Genomic DNA, 20,702 nt, shown 5'->3' on the forward strand with positions numbered 1-20,702 from the left:
AGGATCTGGAGCTGAGTCCAGACACTTTTCGGGGGACCGTCTATAAGACGATGAACTACTCGGTGGATCATTTCTACAAGGCCAAGCCCAACGACCTGAGGGCGATTGAGGCGAGGAGCCCGGAGAATGTCATGGAGTCTTCCTTAGGGATGAACCTCACAGTAAGCATTTTCCCTGACCTGACTTTTATTATTTTTCCCTGGTATGTGCCTAACTATTTCTTTGCTTTTTGCAGGCTGTCTTGGCTCAACACCGCAATATATCTCGGGCCAGGGCCAGGAATAAGGAACTCAAAGCTGAGCTAACTGTGGCCCAAGCTACTCTCGTCGCCTCTCAACAAAGCGAACAGGGTGCCAAGGCTGCTTTGGCGGCGGCCCAAGCGGGTGAACAAGCGGCGAAGGCTGCCTTAACCACTGCTCAAGAAGGGGAGCAGGCAGCGAAGGCTACCTCGGTAGCCCTTCAGGTCGAGCTCGAGGGGGCCAAGGCCAAGCAGCTAGAGGTCAAGGCGGCCATCCAGGAGGAAAAGAAAGCATCGACATCCTCCACGGAGAGCATGTTGTACCACTGCTGAGCCTTCAATCAAGACGGCAACTTCTCCTTCATGGCTTCCGACGTGTGGGGGCACTACCTCAAGAAGTTCAAGGCTCGGCTACAATAGGAGCTACAGTATGAGATCGAGGAGGCCTCTGTCATTGGCGAGCAGGAGATTGAGGAGGTGACGTCCTCAGAACGGCCTGGGGGGTCTTAGATTTTTTTTTACTTATGTATTTTTCCTTTGTAAACGCTAAACACGAGGTTATTCACCTCGAGACAAATCTTTTTTTATATATTAATTTTAGTTATCTAAATTTTAATTATTCTCCGATCTCTTTCTCATGCTTTATGATGTGCTCGGTAGAAACTTAGTTCGCATTAGTTTGATTGATACCTCGCGACACTGTTTAATCAATTTAACCAACTTCCAAGTTTCAGAACCTGGTCGTGTCAAGGATATTTAATTAAAAACTTAGTTCGCGTTAGTTTTATTGACACCTTGCGTTTTTTAGAAAAACACTGTTAATCAATTTAACCAACTTCTAAGTTTCGGAACCTGGTCGTGTCCAGGATATTTAAATAAAAACTTAGTTCACGTTAGTTGTATTGACACCTCGCATTTTTTAGAAAAACACTTAATCAATTTAACCAACTTCTAAGTTTCGGAACCTGGTCGGGTCCAGGATATTTAATTAAAAACTTAGTTCGCTTTAGTTTTATTGACACCTCGCGTTTTTTAGAAAAACACTGGTTAATCAATTTAACCAACTTCTAAGTTTCGGAACCTAGTCATGTCCAAGATATTTAATTAAAAACTTAGTTCGCATTAGTTTTATTGACACCTCTCGTTTTGTAGAAAAAGACTTAATCAATTTAACCAACTTCTAAGTTTCGGAACCTGGTCGTGTCCATGATATTTAATTAAAAACTTAGTTCGCGTTAGTTTTATTGACACCTTGCGTTATTTTAGAAAAACACTTGATCAATTTAACCAACTTCTAAGTTTCGGAACCTGGTCATGTCCAGGATATTTAATTAAAAACTTAGTTCGCGTTAGTTTTATTGACACCTCGCTTTTTTTAGAAAAACATTGGTTAATCAATTTAACCAACTTCTAAGTTTCGGAACCTGGTCGTGTCTAGGATATTTAAGTAAAAACTTAGTTCGCATTAGTTTTATTGACACCTCGCGTTTTTTAGAAAAACACTGGTTAATCAATTTAACCAACTTCTAAGTTTTAGAACCTGGTCGTCGGGTTGTCTGCCCCCCAAGTAATCAGGAAGTGGACTTTTTGGGTTACTTTGAACTAACATGCATATGAAACCGTACAAAGATACAAATATACCATAAACCCCCCCCCCCCCCCCCCTTTTTATATATTTCTAAAACTAAATGGCGCGTGATTTTTTGCTGATAATGCGCGAGCCATAGCTGTGAATCTTCTCGTTTCTCATCAATTAGGTCGAGGGACGCGCTGAGTAGTTCGTCATTCCACTCCGGGCTAAAGCTCACCCCAGCATTTTTCAACCCGAAGGGCATGACTTTATAGCAGTACACATTGGTTGGAGTCATGAAGCTAGTGTGTTCCTGGTCTGCATGGTTCATGGCGATCTGATTATATCCAGAGTACGCGTCCATGAAGGACATGAGCTTGTGCCCTGCGGTGGCGTCCACCAACTGGTCAATCCTTGGCAAGGGGAAGCAATCCTTGGGACAGGCTTTATTTAGATTGGAGAAATCAATGCAGGTCCGCCATTTTCCATTTGGTTTTGGGACCAGGACAAGATTGGCAACCCAGATCGGATACTTAGCCTCACGAATGAGGCCACACTTCAAAAGCCTAGCTACTTCTTCCTCCAGTGCCTCAGCTCGAGTCATACCTAGACGCCTTTATTTATGGGATTTCACAGGCATGCTTTTGTCCAAATTTAGCGTATGCATGATGACACTCGGGCTGATTCCTATCATGTCTTCATGGGACTAAGCGAAAACGTCCATATTTTCTTGTAAAAAAGTAATTAGTTCCACCTTTTTCTCGGCGTCAAGATTTTTCCCAAGCTTAACGACCCTTGAAGCATCTTTAGGATCAAGGTTTACGTCTTCGAGGTCTTTGATAGCCTGGAGCTCGGATCTATCTTCACCCATCCGGGGATCAATATCCTCACTCGGGCTAATTTCCCTGCAACTGATCTGCTGAGGTTTTTCCATCCCAGGATTATGTCTGACTTCCTGGGATTCCTCTCCATGAACTTGCACGCCCATAGTCTGCTACCCGGGTAGTGATTTTCCCTTCATGGAAATGCTATAGCATTCCCTAGCAGCGAGCTGATCACCTCAGATAGTACATATTCACGTTGATGAAGGGAATTTGATCACGAGGTGGCGGACGGAAGTTATAGCTTCGAATGCCATCAGTGTGGGCCTACCCAAGATTGTGTTGTACGTGGTTGGACAGTCCATGACCACAAACTCGAGCAGCTTAGAAACAATTCGTGGTCCTTCGCCCAAGGTTATCACTAGCTCGATCATTCCGATAGGTGTCGAACCTTCTCCAGCAAACCCATACAACATCATGGAGGTAGCCTTTAGCTCGGCCACAGGCAATCCCATTTTCTCCAATGTGGACCTAAATAGCAGGTTCACAGAGCTCCTGTTGTCGACCAAGGTCCGCCTAACTCTCTGATTGGTGAATGCAGTCCAAGGCAAGGTGAAAGGGTGGTGGTATGATACATGTGCCACCGGCCATGTCACCTATGACAAATCATTGTTCAAGACCTTTGAAGAGTCAAAGGGCAACCATGAGATACTAATGGGCAATGAGGGAAAATCCAAGGTACTTGGCAAAGGTACTATTGAAGTCTACTTCACTTCCGGCAAGAAAGTTACATTAGTGAATGTACTTTATGTTCCCGAAATGAGTAGAAACTTGGTAAGTGGTGATTTTCTTGGCAAGCCCGGTGTTAAATCCGTTTTTGAGTCCGGTAAACTTATACTTACCAAATCAAATGTATTCTTGGGAAAAGGGTACTCCTGTGAGGGAATGGTTAAATTGTGCACCAATGATGTAACTTTCAATGTTATCAATAAAAATGCTAATTCTGCCTATATTATTGAGTATGATTCTTTATTTTTGTGGCATCTTAGACTATCGCATATAGGTTTTTCTACCAAGAAAAGAGTAGTAAAATGTGGTATGATTGCATGCAATATTAAAAACTATGGTAAATGTGAAACATGTGTTAAGGCTAAAATGATTAAGAAACCATTTCCTAGTGTAGAAAGATCATCTAATTTACTAGATTTAATCCATAGTGATCTTTGTGAATTAAATGGTGTTTTAACTAGACGTGGTAAAAGGTATTTTCTTACTTTTATAGATGATTTTAGTAGATATACCTATGTGTTTCTTTTAAAGCATAAAGATGAAACTTTTGATTCTTTTAAATTTTATAAATTAGAAGTTGAAAATCAACTAAATAAAAAGATTAAGGTGCTAAGAAGTGATAGAGGAGGAGAGTACTTCTCTAATGAATTCAATACATTCTGTGAAGAAAATGGTATAATTCATGAGTGCACTGCACCTTATACACCACAACACAATGGTGTTGCCGAAAGGAAAAATAGGACTTATCTAGAGATGATAAATTCTATGTTGGTGTTTTCTAAGTTGAACTACAACTTATGGGGTGAAGCGCTTTTAACCGCTTGTCACATTCTTAATCGAATACCGATGAAGAAAAATGAGATATCTCCATATGAGTTATGGAAAGGAAGAAAACCCAACATAGGGTACTTCAAAGTGTGGGGGTGTCTTGCATATTGCAAGAAAAACGAACCTAATAGAACAAAGTTAGGTTCAAGAGCCATAAAGTGTGCTTTTGTTGGTTATGCCAACAATAGCAAAGCTTATAGGCTATTAGACTTAGAGTCTAATAGTATGATTGAATCTAGAGAAGTTGAATTCTTTGAGAATATGTTATGTGACAACAATTCTCAAGCTTCAATATCTCTAAAGGAGAATTTGTTATATGAGAACAATTCTGAAGCTTCTACATCCAAAGTTGATTCTCAAGAGGAGAATTCTCAAAAGGATGTAAAGCAACCCTTTGAACCTAGAAGAAGTCAAAGGCTTAAAAATCATAAAAGTCTAGTAGTGGATGAGATAGAATCTCAATGAATTTCATTCTACATGGTAGAGGGAAATATAGAGGAAGTCATTAGGAAAATTCCTATTGTACTTCTCGTTGAGGATGATCCTAAGACTTATAGAGAAGCTATGCAATCGAGAGATAGTGCATTTTGGAAAGAAACCATCAATGATGAGATGGATTCCATTCTTTCCAATAACACTTGGGAATTGGTAGACCTCCCACCGGGGTCTAAGCCAATTGGGTGTAAGTGGGTATTTAGGAGAAAATACCACACTGACGGCACTATCCAAACCTTTAAAGCTAGATTAGTAGCTAAAGGGTTTAGGCAAAAAGAGGGTATCGATTATTTCGATACCTATGCGCCTGTTGCAAGAACAACTTCTATAAGAATTTTGTTCGCTTTAGCTTCTATACACAACTTGTATGTTCATCAAATGGATGTCAAAACAACATTCCTTAATGGTGACCTCAATGAGGAGGTCTATATGGAACAACCCAAAGGGTTTGTCCTACCAAAATATGAACATAAAGTTTGTAGACTTGTAAAATCCTTATATGGATTGAAACAAGCTCCTAAGCAATGGCATGAGAAATTTGATCAAGCCATCATGTCTAATGGGTTTAGACATAACAATGGAGACAAGTGTTTGTATTCCAAAACTTGTAAGGGATATGTGATCATTGTTTGCTTATATGTTTATGACATGCTTATTCTAAGTAATAGCATGAAAGGGATAGAAGAAATGAAGAGGTTTCTATCATCAACCTTCAAGATGAAAGATCTTGGAGAAGTTGATACCATACTCGGTATCAAAGTAAAGAAACATAGTGGGGGTTTTGCATTAGGGCAAGCCCACTATGTTGAGAAAGTATTGAACAAATTTAACCATCTCAAGGTTAAAGATGCCAATACTCCATTCGATCATAGTGTAAAACTAGAGAAGAATGAAGGAAGCGTGGTGGCTCAATTGGAGTACGCTAGTGCTATAGGGAGTCTAATGTACGCTGCCCAGTGTACTAGACCTGATATAGCATTTGCGGTAAGTAAACTTAGTAGGTTTACAAGTAATCTAAGTGTGGATCACTGGAAGGCAATTAGAAGAGTCCTAGGTTATCTCAAGAAAACCAAAGGACTAAGCCTTCACTACTCCAAATTTCCTTCGATATTAGAAGGATATACAGATGCAAGTTGGATATCCAATCTTGGGGAAAACTTGTCCACAGCTGGTTGGGTATTTACACTTGGTGGAGGTGCAATTTCTTGGGGCTCCAAGAAACAAACCTGGATATCTTATTCCACTATGGAAGCAGAGTTCATAGCTTTAGCTGCTACCGGCAAAGAGGTAGAATGGTTAAGGGATCTGTTGATAGAGATTCCCCTAATCAAAGATAATGTATCTACTATATCGATACATTGTGAGAGCCAAGCGACATTGGCTAGAGCATATAGCAGAGTGTATAATGGGAAGTCTAGACATATTAGTCTAAGACATGGATATGTAAGAGAATTGATTCAAAGAGGAGTCATCTCAATATCCTATGTGAGAACAAGTGAAAATCTGGCGGATCCTTTCACTAAGCCACTAACGAGGGATTTAGTGGCTGCATCATCTCGAGGGATGGGACTTAAACTCCCTAAAGAGATTCACGATTGATGGTAACCTATCTTAACACTAGTTATTCAACTAGTGTTAGGTTCAATAGGTAACAACAAGTCAATCAAGTGAATATTAGTTGTACTCAAAACAAGTCCCATCTGAGATATTAAGTACTTGTGTTACCAAGTGGAGGGTTAAAACTGAAAGGTTTTTTAATAGAATTCAGTCTTGTAAAGACAAGTATTTTTTGTAACGAAATACTATAAGAATTCTACCTATATGGACCTAGGGGTGGTGCCGCCTCTCATGAGAATTGGGAGTATTCTCAAGAACGTCCATGAATGGAAAGTGCACATGGCCATTAACGGTGCAAAGCAAGACATAGAGATCTCAAGTGAACATCGCAAAGGTGTGTGTGTTATCACCGATTTGTTATCATGAAAAGATGGTTCAATGCCTAGTGCAACCTAATTTTCGAAAAATTTTGTGATAATTACACTATAGTAAAGTTCAAGTTGAAAAACACTTTGCTTTATGCACTAATGCAATGACTCCTATAAGAGAGAGTTCTTATTTAATCAAGTGGGGGATATGTTATATTTCAAAATATAATGATTGATTAAATAAGTGTTACAATAGATAATTATTTAATATAGTGGGGGAATGTTATATTATAATATAATGTAATATTATAATATAATGTTTTAGATAAAATAAATATGACAAAGTGTGTCACATATTGTAACATATAATATAGAGTTACAATATTTAGATATATGAGATATATCCAAATAATATAACATATTTGGTGTTAAAAATTTGTAACTTCTAAATATTACCCTTTATTGTGTTAAATTGTTGTTACACAATATTGAGATGAATTTCATAAATCCATATGTGATATGGCTGTTAGAGATATGATTTTAACCCCAATAATGTGTTTTGGGAGTTACAAAATCATTTGGGAGGGTTTGGAACCGTTTGGAAAAACAACACATTTTTTGTGCTGAAATTGGTCGGTGGCCGTGGCCACCAACATTCAGTGGCCGTGGCCTGTGGGACAGAGACCAGTGGCCGCGGCCACTAATGTCTCTAGCCGCGGCCACAGGCCAAAACTGACCAATTTTTCAGTTTTTTCAATCTTTGTTGAACGGCTCAAAAAACCCAAATAACTCCCAAATCTCATTTTTAATTCCATATTAATCCAATTAAACATTGGTAACAACCATGGGGGTTGGTGGAATTTGAAATTCAAAGGGTGTCTCTAAACTCTATAAATAGGAGCCTATATCTCACTTGTAAGACACAACATTTCTATCCATTAGAGCACTTGGCTAGAAACACCTTGAGGCTTGATTATTCCAGAAAGCATTTCCAATATCTGTGAGAGATCCCTTAGTGCTTGAGTTAGGGGGAAATAAGATTTTGGACAAAGGTTTCAAACCTTGTTCAAGTTGGTGATCTCTAACACTCTTCACTTTGGTTGTGTGAGTGAGAGTTCTTAGTTCATTGTTCTTATTCTTTTATCCTATTGCTTTTCATTTCTTCTATTATTCTATATTTACTCTTTTATATGTATCTTTTGTTTTAGAGTTGTAATCTCATCTATATCTTTCATTCTACTACTTCTAGTCTATTTGTATCTTTTTGTCTTAGAGTTGTATCTTCTATTTCTATCATCTTCTACCTCTTTCTCTATATTTACATGTAATTTTTGTCATAGAGTTGTAACCTTATTTAATCAATCTATATTTATTTGTAATATTATTGCATAGAGTTGTAATTTTATTATTATTTCCATTGAGGTAAAATACATATTTTCCTAACAGGGCATTCCCGTTGTCACGTACCTCGGAAGGACTTTCCTCGTGGTGAGTGTCGCTGACTCCATCGCGAGTCAGATTGGTACTTTGTGAGTTTAGGCGATCTCACAGATCGGTATGTGGATCAACTCGAGGGTTTTGAGCTAAGCTCAGCTGATTCCTCAAATCTGTGTTGGTTCTACCACTTCGACGATCCTCCGTCCAATAACTTCCATTAGAGAAGCTCAGATCTTGCAGTCGAGGATGAGGATCTGAAGCATTCCCGCATGCTCGTGGGGCATGAGCAGGGGCAGCGAGAGGAGGATTCTTCCTATTGTTTATGTAGGCAGGGATGTCTCGAGCAGAACGAGGTGGGGACAGATGCCTGATCAGCGACGGAGGGTGTCTGATTGGTGAAGCAATTCTTGTCCCATCAGGTCGGATCAAACTAGCTTGAGGTTGATCTGCTCCACCATTTCTGGTTCCCTGTGCATGGCAATCTGATTGCAGTTCAGGAAAGTCGGTCTGGACATGCCGTCTTTGCGAGTTTGTCCTTGACCGTCTCCTGTGCATGGCAATATGATTGCAGTTCAGGAAAGTCGGTCTGGACACGCCGTCTTTGCGAGTTTGTCCTTGACCGTCTCCGTGGGTTGCCATGAGTATTTGACGTTGGCCTTGAACTCGGAGTCGAGGTTCTAACCAACCTACCGACTCGTTGGTGATCCCTGGGAAAGCCACCAAATGGGGTTTCCTGGTGATTGGGCGACACGGGAGTAGAGCTTGTAGTTGAGGTTCTAACTGATCGACTTGGCCTGGGTCGACTATCCCGGCGAGACTTACGAGTCTCGCCTTGCCTCTTTCCGACGTTAACATCGGTTGCAAGAGGGGGTAGCCGAGCCAAGACTTCCTCGATTTGCTTATTGGCCTTGGCTAGATGGCTCCTCAACTGCATGTTCTCCATATCTATCGCAGTCAAGTAATCTGGGTTCGGATTCGGCGGTAGATATGGAGAACATGCAGTGTCGCCGTGGCCCATCGGTTGTTTTCCCGATCGCTGCTGGATCTCCAAGCCTTGTTCGTTAGAAACAGTGGTATGGTGAGCCTCCTGCCCACCATGCTGGTCCATTATGTTACCGTGCCTTGAACGAGTGACTACCATGATGAACTTTTTCCTGAATCTTTTTCAATGGCACTAATTTGCAGCTCTCAATGAAAGCACCAAACTGTTGACACGGTTTTTCGCCAACAGTGTATTACGAAAATTAGCTGGAATGAACTAGTGCTTAAGGGTAAACCGTAATGAGAATAATCACTCTTTAAGGTACTTAGAATGATATAATAAGAATACTCGTTCCTTTTTACATGGTTTAGAGGTTAAAATCCCCCTAGTCCACGAGTCAATATTATTGTTGTATATCTCTTTCTATTTTTACAGAGTATTTGCATTACAAAAAGAATCCAACCCCTTATACTACCCAGGGTCTTGATATTTATAGGAGAATGATCTCTGGGTAGGTGTTGGGGTCATCCCGTGATCTCTTGATCCTTCACATCATATCTGTGACATAAATGATTAATATCTAAATTTTATATTGAAGTGTTGTCTAATCAATAGGTAAAATGGATAATGGGCTGCATGGCCTAAGTCAGGCGTGTGATGTTTGATCACGCACGTTTATATTGCGTATCTGGGAATTTGGGAACAAAACAAACACATGATGTCTGTTTTATGCATGTTTACATTGTATGGTCAACTTTATAAAGATCCTGGGGTACGTCAGACCTCTGGCATACCACGAGCTTAACGTAATGTCAGTTCGTGCCTTTTGATGCCATATTACCGAAATGGTTCCAGGTGGTAAGTTGCTAAATGACTCATCAGCTCGAGCTATTCGTCTGGGAATCATGCTAAATTCCCCCGGATGAAAAGCGAACACATGGAACATCGATTATAGCCTTTTGCTAGCCAGCTGTACCTGAGCTGCCTAAGAAGATACGTGTTGATTTTCAGGGCGTACAGTTTATTATTTATTTATTAAAGTTGGTTGAAACAACCAAAGACCCCGTCAAAAAGGGGATATTTTTCAAGTACGATCTATGAGCCTATAAATAAAGAGCTCATGGCATCGTTGGGGGGATCTGATCTTTTGAAGACTTTTAGACTCTCAAATTTTGAGACTTTGGGACTGTTACTGGAGGCATTTTGGGAGCATTTTCTGAGAGTTTAGAGAGAGAAACATTGTACTATTTTACTTACACTTGAGAAACTCAGTTGACTTGGGTTCATCTGATCTTAAGTGTAAGCTACATATATCACAACTCCAAGTGGATTAAGCTATTACAAACAAATTAGGGCTGAACCACTATAAAATCATTTGTATCATTCATTTTCTATTCAAGGTTTACTATTGTTTTTGCGTCTACTCGTTGTTAGCCAAAATCGTGGTCAACAGTTTTGGTGCTTTCATTGAGAGCCTGAATAGAAGAAACACACTACTATCCTACCAATATGGCGCCCAGGAAGCCCGATACATCAAAAGAACCTGTTAGATCAGAAGGTCCTGCACCTGAGAACCCTGACACTGAGCTCAAGGTCTTTCTCGAGGAGACGACCCTAGAGGTTGAACAACTCCAAGAAGCCATGGGGGCTTTCCAGGAAGAGATGATGTAATTAAATGCTCAGCATGAGTCTTTCGCTGAGGAAATGGCCAGGCAGAAGGATGCATTTGAGCAACAAAGACGGGAAATGGATGCCAGAAGCGAAGATATCAGCCAATGACAGGAGGAGGCCGATCAGGGACATCACGAGGTAGCACTTGCTCTAGAAGATACTACCCAGTTGACCTAGACCAATGCCCAAGCCGCAGCACGAGCAGCCACCCAAGGAGCAAGAAACAATAATGTTGGTCAAAGGTCCGCCGGTAGAGCCGATTCTCGAGGGCCAGACAGAAGTAGGAGTAACCCTACTAGTCGGGGGGTGATGGGGTTCGCTCCGGGACTGCCTCAACGCAAAGGGAGAATTCTAGAACCCCTTCCAGGAGCCACCGGTCAGAAACTTCTAGATTAGGGAGTCACTGGTCAGGCGGTAAGAAGACTCCACCCAGGCAAAATCAGACTAGGACTCCTCGATATAAGAAAATTTCATAGTTTAAAGACAGATATGGTCGGGATGAGGCTGATAGTCATCACACCAAACAGTTAAAGGAGAAAGAGGGAAACCACCAACAAGAAGGAAAAGACTACCCGGGCCGTGCCAAAAAGCCGCCACTACATCCCAGCCAGCAGCGTAGTGGGAGAGAGCAGGTCCCACTAAGTAAGCCCTCTAAAATATCTAAGAGCATGGTGTTTGATTGATTAGGAGGACATGCTTCACGAAAGGATCTAAGGGACGTTATCGGCAACAAGAGGAGGATTGTCCCAGTCGAAGGGCAAGATCTGAACCGCCCTGCCGGTCAAGTAGAAATACTTGACGACAGTGCACCAGATGGAAATGCCCGACCAGGAGGTCAAAACCTTGAAGCCCCGTCGGTTGCACCAGCCATCCAAGCCCAGATTGACGCGCTAACGGCTGTAGTGCAGGGTTTATCAAAATGACCTTCCGGAATGGATGCGGTAGACCATAGGAGTGGCAGTCCATTTTGTGCCCGGATCAGAGCAGCCTAGCCTCCGGCAAAATATAAAGCACCGGTGCTACCGGTATATACAGAAAAAGTGGATCCCATCAGACATGTTGGGAAATTTAAGGACTAGATGGAACTGTTTGGGGTAAGTGATGATTATCGGTGTAGAGTTTTCCCGACTACATTGTCCGATACTGCCCAAGAATTGTATTGGAAGTTTAAGCCAAATTCCATTACCTCTTGGGAAACATTCAGGAAGGAGTTTTGTAGACAATTCAGTGCTGCTCAGACTCCACCAGTTTATGCCAACCACTTGGCAGATATCAAACAAGGAAATGATGAGTCTCTAAAGAATTATATACAAAGGTTCATTAGAGAAGCCAACCGAGCAATTGCTGTCGGAGATGAGGGGAAGATGGTTTCCATATCCTCTGGAATCACTTTCCGGATCTCTTTGTGGGATAGTATACATAGAAATCCAATTTCAACACTTCAACAATTTCTTGAGCGAGCGGACAAGTATATGAAATTGGATGACGCGATCGAGAAAGAAGAGAAGGGCATAAACAATCCGGGCGGATCAACTGACCCTCCTAAGAATGGGGGAAACGCTCAAAATGGTGGAAAGAAACATGGAAATAACGGGTCTGACCGCCATGAAGAAAAAAAGGCCAAGTCGAGTCCAAGCAATAAGCCAACCAAGTATGAGCCTCGGTTGACTAATTACACCACTCTCTCAGCTAGCTGGGTGGAAATATATCTTGCTAATCATCAAGAGGTTCCCTACCGAAAACCCCCACCCATCAGGAAAGAGATGAGTAAAAGAGACATGAATAAGTTTTGTCATTTCCATGGAGATTATGGTCACGATACAAATGATTGCAATCATCTCAAGGACGAGATATAATTTCTTCTCTGGTCGGATAAGGTGAAAAAGTACCGGGCAGAGAAATCCCAAGGAGAAGGAAGCAACAACAATCCTGGGTTCAAACGACAGCGATCTCTTCCCTTGCAACCCAAGCCTGTGGACTTTACTTTAGAAACTATATGTGGAGGTCCACATTTTTCTGGGGATAGTAATAAGGAAAGGGAAAGATATGCCCGGACACTTCGACATGAGTTGGATGCAACATCGACATCAGAAGTCATGACTGTAGAGGAGTGACCTCCAAATAATCCTCGGTACGAAAGTGACTCTCTTACTTTTACAGAGGATGATGCTAGACACGTAAGGTATCCTCATAATGACCCGCTCATCATTACATCCCAAATTGCAAACATGAAAGTAAAGAGATGCCTAGTTGATACGGGAAGCTCTGTGGACATTATCTACAAGTCATCTTTTGAAAAGATGAAGTTGTCCGTCAATGACTTGAAACTATGCTCTCAAGTTATTTATGGGTTCACTGGAGAAGGATTGTCACCAGTCCGAACAATCCAGTTACCGGTCACAGCAGGAGACGCTCCTAGGCATGAGACAGTCATGACAGAGTTTTTGATAGTAGATTGTTCGCCAGCGTACAATGTGGTGATTGGTCGACCACTACTCACGACTCTACACGCAGTGGTGTCTATATGGCACCTTTCTATGAAATTCCCGACCGGTGTAGGCAAAGGCTGTGTCCAGGGAAACCAAAGAGAAGCCATGGAATGCTACAATGCTTCAATAGTTAAGGCACGGAGGGGGGCCAAGGAGAATAACATGATTGTGTGTGGAGAGAGAGAAGAAGTAGCAGACAAGATGGACATCGACCAATATAACATTGTGAATTTAGCCAACAAAGAGAAAGTTTTAAAGGTTACCAACCAGGAAAGTACTCCTGGTATTAATGAGCAACAGACCCCATCCGGTGATGAAGTCACCAAATAGGGTGTTGCCCAAAGCGAGGGAATGGACATTGATCCTCGCTTTGGGGATTTGGAGAGTGAATGGAAGACTTAGAGGAGGTCCCGATAGATGAGAACGAACCGACCAAAGTGGTCAAAGTTGGAAAGAATTTAAAGATGGAAGTGAGAGCAAAGCTGGTAAAATTTTTGTGAAGGAATCAATATGTCTTCACCTGGTCTCACAAGGATATGGTGGGTATCTCACCAACTGTGATCAGACATATGCTCAACGTGGATGAAAACTACCCAGCTGTGCAGCAAAAGAGGAGGTTGCTTGACAAGGAACGAGCAAGAGCTCTAATGGAAGAGGTTGCGCGATTGAAGGAAAATGGGTTCATCAGGGAGGCTTACTAACCGGCTTGGGTTTCTAACCCAGTGTTAGTGCCCAAGTCCAATGGGAAGTGGAGGACCTGCATGGACTTCACCGATTTGAATAAAGCATGTCCCAAGGACTGTTTTTCCCGGCCTAAGATAGACCATTTGGTTGACGCAACTTCTGGTCATAAAACTCTGTCCTTCATGGACGCTTACTCTTGGTATAATCAAATAATTATGCACCCTCCCGATGAGGAGCATACCAGCTTCCAGATAGACATAGGATTATACTGTTATAAAGTTATGCCATTCTGCTTGAAGAACGCAGGTGTCACCTACCAGCGTTTAGTGAATGACATGTTCCGCAACTTGATCAACAAAAACATGGAAGTGTACGTCGATGAAATGTTTGTCAAGTCAAAGGAAGCTGGGGGGAATGTACGAGATTTGGGGGAGTGCTTTGCAATACTTAGAAAGCATCGTATGAAGCTAAACCCCCTCAAATGCTCATTTTGAGTAAGTTATGGAAAGTTTCTCGAGTTTATTGTTAACTCACGCGGGATAGAGGCCAACCCTGAGAAGATTAAGGCGCTCATAGAAATGAAATCCCCGACCAGAACTAAGGATGTGTAGAGTTTGACTGGGCGGATTGCTGCTCTTAGTAGATTTATTTCTAAATCAACGGACAAGTGTGTCTCGTTTTTTAACTTACTAAGAGGAATCAAGAAATTTGATTGGATGGAAGAATACAAGTAGTCATTCCAAGCCATAAAGAAACATTTGGCTCAACCTCTAGATGGGGAGGACCTCTTCATTTAATTAGCAATCACATATCATGCTATCAGCACTGCTCTAATGCGAGAAGAAAATAAAGTGTAGCATATGGTCTACTACGTCAATAAGCGGTTGGTAGGAGCAGAATTAAGATACCCATTGATCGAAAAGCTTGTGTATTGTTTAGTACTTGCATCTCGCAAGTTGTGGCCATATTTTCAAGCGCATCCCATCGAAGTGCTCACTGACCAGCCCTTACGACAAGTTTTACAAAAACCAGAAACTTCTGGTCGACTACTTAAATGGGCTGTTGAGTTAGGCCAATTCGAGATCAAGTATCAACCCCGATCATCCATCAAAGGACAATCTCTAGTGGACTTCATTTCTAAATGCACCGGAATTTCTGATATTCCCGACCAGGCAGAAAACGTAGCTGGGCAAAGAAAAACTTTTCCTACTTGGCAACTTTATGTGGACGAATCCTCAAATGAACATCATATGGGAGCAAGACTTATATTAATCACACCTGAGGAGCATCGAATCCACTGCGCATTGAGGTTTGGTTTCAATGCCTCCAATAATGAGGCAGAATCTAGAGCTCTTTTGGTAGGATTACGATTAGGTAGAGATGTACATGTCCAGTCAGTCGAAATAAATATGATTCTCAGCTGGTGGTATACCAAATTTTAGGGAAATATCAGGCGAGAGGTTTGCGTATGGTGGCATACTTAAATAAAGCTAAGGACTTGCTAGCACAGTTCGAAGAGTACACAATCTAGTTGGTGTCACAAGAGCAGAACTCCAACGCAAATGCCTTGGAAAAATTAGCCAGTGCAAAGGATGCTGACACTCTGAACATAGTAACAGTTGAATACTTAGCAAATCCAAGTATCACCAAGCAGGAAGCATTGCCAATTACTGTAACTAACACTTGGATGACACCCATCATCACATACCTCAAACAAGGCACCTTACCAGATAACCGCAATGATGCCAAGAGGACAAGGAGACGGGCTGCTCGGTATGTCATGATGGAGGGGATGTTATATAGAAGAGGTTACTCTATGCCGCTACTTAGGTGTGTGATGCCCAACCAGTCGAAAAACTTGTTAGCCGAAGTACACGAGGGATTTTGCGGAGATCATGCTGGGGAGCAAAGTCTCTCTAAAAAGATTTTGCGACAAGGATTTTTCTGGCCTACAATGAACGAGGACTCCATGGAATATGTGAAGAAATGTGATAAGTGTCAGAGATTTTCTAAGATACCCAGAGCACCTCCAAATATTTTAAAACAAATGCAAAGTCCCTGGCCTTTTGCAGTATGGGGAATTGATCTGATCGGGAGACTACCCAAAGGGAAAGGAGGAGTGCAGTTAGCAGTAGTTGCTGTGGATTATTTCACTAAGTGGACTGAAGCTGAACCATTAGCTACGATCACCTCAAAGAAAGTGTTAGATTTTGTAGTAAAAAATATCATATGTCGCTATGGCCTGCCAAAAAAGATAGTGTCTGATAATGGTACCCAGTTTGATTGTAACGACCTAAATTTACTAATAAGGCTTAATGGCCTTGATTAGTGTGCCGGGAGGGCATAATTGGATTATATGTGATTTAATGATTTAAAATCACGTTATATGACTACTTGAACATTTATGATGCATGACTATGTGTATTAGTATGCATGTAGGCCCTGATTAGGTTAGAAGGGCATAATCGTAATTTTGGCCCGTTGAGGGCATAATTGTATATAAATGTGATAAACTGCTGAGACCACATTATTATGTAGATATATTTGTAATCTGTGACTCGAGACGATCCCAGTGAGCAGTTTAGTGAAAAAGTCACAGTGGGGATTTATACCCGGCTCGGGGCGAGCCTGGGGGTATTTATGGGAATTTAGCGAATATACTGGAGTCTATTTTGATATTAAGGAATATAATTGGTAATTAGTTAGGTGTCGGGAAGTAAGTGGTAAATAATAAAGATACTCGAGGAATTAGCGGGAATTGGGAGAAATGACCAAAATGCCCCTAGGTGGATTAAAAGGCTTAGGAATTATGGGAGGGTATTGTGGTCATTTGGCTTATAAGGGATAAATGTTATTAGACTTTGTACTTAGTGGATTGTGTAGAAAGGGCTGGAATTCTGAAGGAAAGAAAAGAAAGAAGAGAAGGAAAAAAAAAGGGGAAATTGGAAGTCTTTTTTTTTTTTCTCTCTCTCATTCAGTTGGAGGACTCTTCTCCATTTCCTTGAGGTTTCTTGGAGAAAAATTTAGAGGGAGTCTAGGCAGGAGCTTGAGGCTAAGATCTTTGGTCTGGTTTGAGGAATTGGCAGGGGATACTCATCATTTGAGGTAAGGTTCAAGGTAGTTTTCAGTTTCTAGTTCTTTGTATGGTTGTGGATTTTGAGCTGAATTTTGGTGGGGAATTCTAGGGAAATTGGAGCTGAGATTTGAGGAGGTGAAGGCCAAGCTAGTGAGGAGGTTAACCTAGGCTAAGCTCATCCATCAGAGGTAAGGAACTTTAGTTTTAAGCGTTGTGATTTCTGTGGTTTTGCTGAGTTTATGAGTTTTAGGTCCAGCTATGGTGAATTCTTTGATTAGGGGTGCATGTGATTGAATTATGTGTGGTTGGGATGTTTGGGATGAGTGGAGGATGTTGGTAGGCTTGTTTTTGAGTTTGGTTTAAGTTTGGAAAAGTTTTGGTAAGGTTTGGCTTGGGAAAATTCGAAGGAGAAAATGTTGTGCAGGGCTGTGCTGTGACTATCGCTACAATGCTAGTCATTGGGCGCTGTAGCGCTAGGTCCTGAAGTTTCTGAGCCTTTAGGCTCTGTTTGTGGCGTTGTAGTGCTCTCCTTAGAGCGCTGTAGCGCTACCCTATTTTCCAGAAAGGGGTTTTTGGGTTATTTTCAAGGGTTTTTGCTTGGGGGTTCGGGGTTCGATTCCACCACCCCGTTTGGTGGAATTAGGGCTTCCCGAGGGCTCGGGATTGGTCCCGAGGCTAGATTTTGGACTTGAGGTCTGGTGATGATTCTGATCTATGGTTGTGACTAGGTGTACGCTTGGGCTCAAGAGGGATCGTGCTTGAGGATTAAATCGAACAAAGCTAGCAAATCTAAAGGTAAGAAAACTGCACCCGATTATGTGTTTGGGATGGGACTAAGAGCTCCCTATACCTGTAAAATGTCATAGATGGTATTATGCCATGGGACATGTAATAAACGGCCTAAGGGTGCTGTAAATTATACTTGCGCACAGGGCATGGCTTGGCCACTAGTAGCCGAGGACAGCTTAATATTCACTGAGCCCGGTTTAAGCGGGCCGGAGTCAGTGGGATAAATAGAAGGTGCGACCTAAGGGAATTAACCCTAGTTATCATATGTGGATTGATTGTTGATATGAAATGATATACTTGGTATGCTGAATACTTGATTAACATGAATGCTTATACTGTTGAGTACGTGCTTAGCGGTATGAGTTACCTGATTGTCTGTTGAATGATTGTGCTCTGTTATTGTGTTTTCTTGCTGGGCCTTAGCTCATGGGTGCTACGTGGTGCAGGTAAAGGCAAAGGAAAGTTGGACCAATCTTGAGATGGAGAGCTGTGGGGTTGAATGTACATAGTCAGCTGTTCGGCCGCCACGGCCGAGGAGTGGAACAGGACGAAAAATGCTTAACCGTCTGTTTTGCCTTAGAGTGGCTAATCATTGTATCTAGATCTTGAATCTTTTGTAAACAGTCTTTAACTTATTACTTTTGGGATCCCATGTAAATAGAAAATGTTTATTTATAAGAAATGAAACTTTTGAGACCAAAATCTTTTAACCCTAGTTCAACTATAGTCTTGGTAACACGTTTTGATTAAATGACTTGATTAGCAAGTCTTGCACCTTTATAAACACACAGTATAACGGTCTTGGCTATCTAGGGCATTACATTGATAGATATCTATTTACTAATTTTTGGCTAGGCATGGCATTACAAAGAGTTTCTCCTTGGTGGCTCACCCACAGGCGAATGGGCAAGTAGAAGCAGTAAACAAAACGTTGAAAGACACCCTAAAGAAGCGGCTTGAACAAGCTAAAGGATCTTGGGCGGAAGAATTACCAGAAGTTCTCTGGTCGTACAAAACCACTGCTCAGACAACAACTGGTCATACTCCTTTTTCCTTGGCATATGGTTATGAAGCCTTGATACCAGTAGAGATCAACCCCCCGTCCCATCGAAGAAGCACTTATGACCAAGACGAGAACAATCAATTACTGGCTGAATCTTTTAATTTTATTGAAGAAAAATGAGAAAAGGTGAGCATGAGAGTTGTTGCCCATCACCAAAAGTTGGCCCGCTATTTTAATTCCAGAGTTAAAGATCAAAAGTTCCAGGTTGGAGATTTGATTCTCAGGAGAGTGTTCATCAAAGAACCAGGAGCTGGAGTGCTAGGGCCAAATTGGGAAGGACCGTATCAGATTGAGCAAGTCATACCACCTGACACTTACAAACTTTCTAGGCTGAATGGTGAGCTTATCAGAAACTATTGGAATGGCGAGCACCTGAGGAAATATTATCTATAAATACCGCTTGCAGAGTGGTAGCTTAGATTCAAGGGTTTTACTTATTATTTAAGTATGCTTATGATCTGGTTATTTGCTGACCAGTCATTTATTTTTGAACAATTTTGGTTTGTTTAAAGACTCGTTATTATACACATTTTGTCCTTTTTAATTTATGAGTAATAAAAGAGATTATGTGTAGCGCGGTCGACTCTTGCTACAATTATGCGTGTGTGTTAATTTTTCGAACAGTGTTCAACTAATCGGTAAAATCGGACAATGTTCAACTGCTTGAATTTTTTCTTTATATTCAATGTGTTTTACGAGTAGTAATTGCTCGAACAAATTCGGTCAAGTAGCAAGTGACCAAGGATCTTACAACCCTTGATCACTTGGGGGGCACATGGGGTATACTGGCAAATAATTCAACACAAGCAATGAGAGCACGAGTTAACATATTTGTTTTTAGGTTGACTTGTAAATTTTCGAAGTCGAAAAGGGTCATTGAGCTAACTTGTTTATCAAAGCTTAAGTAACTTGGCATCTTTCAAAATTCTAAGTTAAAAGAAAATATTCGTGTAAAAATAAAAATTATGCTCATAAAATATTAGGGCAATAAGAGTGTGAGAAAGTATACTTAGCAGGAACTTACGAAATGTCTAGAATTTCTAAGTACTCATGCGAAAATATAAAGCATATATCAAAATGACTTTAATATTCTAAAAACTCATAATGTTTTAAGTCTACAGAGACTTAGAATATTTCAGGTTAGCAACAAAAAGTGAAAGTCAAGTAACTCGGTCATACGAGCAAACTATCAAAGTTAATAACCAGTAATTGTCTCAATAAAAGTATAAGAAAAATAAGTAAATTGATGGCCAGATATAAAGTTTCTACTGGTCGGATAGGAGGCTCTCTGGTTGGCTAAGGCATGTTTACTGGTCAGGTAAACTAGTTTCTGGCTGGTTAACACCATCATCAACGTCTGGAACCTCCTCTGGTCAGAATGATAGAGCAAGAGAAGCAGGCACAACACCAGCTGGATTGGTTGCCTCCTCCACGGCCTTGGCTTCACATTTGGCAAGCTCTTCCGCCCTTGCCTCTTCTGAGAGAAAGTCGAGGTTGAGAGGCTTGTTTAGCTTCCATATCTGATAGAAGTAGTTGAAGCAGATCTCTTCATAACGAGCAAGATCAGCTTCTTTATCTTGTTTTAACTCTTCATTCACACGAGTCATTTTCTCTAGCTGGTCAGTCAATGTCTTGTTGGCTTGGATCTGCTTTTTATTTTCATCATCTAACTCCCTTAGAAATCTGTCTCGCTCAACAATTGTCTTCTCTGCCTGTTCAGCCTTGGATTAAGGATCTTTCTCAGATTTAGTCAAAGTTTCAATCTTAGCTTGGGCTTCCACCAACTGATCATTCAAGATCTTGATCAGCTCCTTATAGTCGACTGCTCGACGTTGAGCATGACTA

This window comes from Humulus lupulus, chromosome 1 (assembly GCF_963169125.1).
Source record: "Humulus lupulus chromosome 1, drHumLupu1.1, whole genome shotgun sequence".
Lineage (NCBI taxonomy): Eukaryota > Viridiplantae > Streptophyta > Magnoliopsida > Rosales > Cannabaceae > Humulus > Humulus lupulus.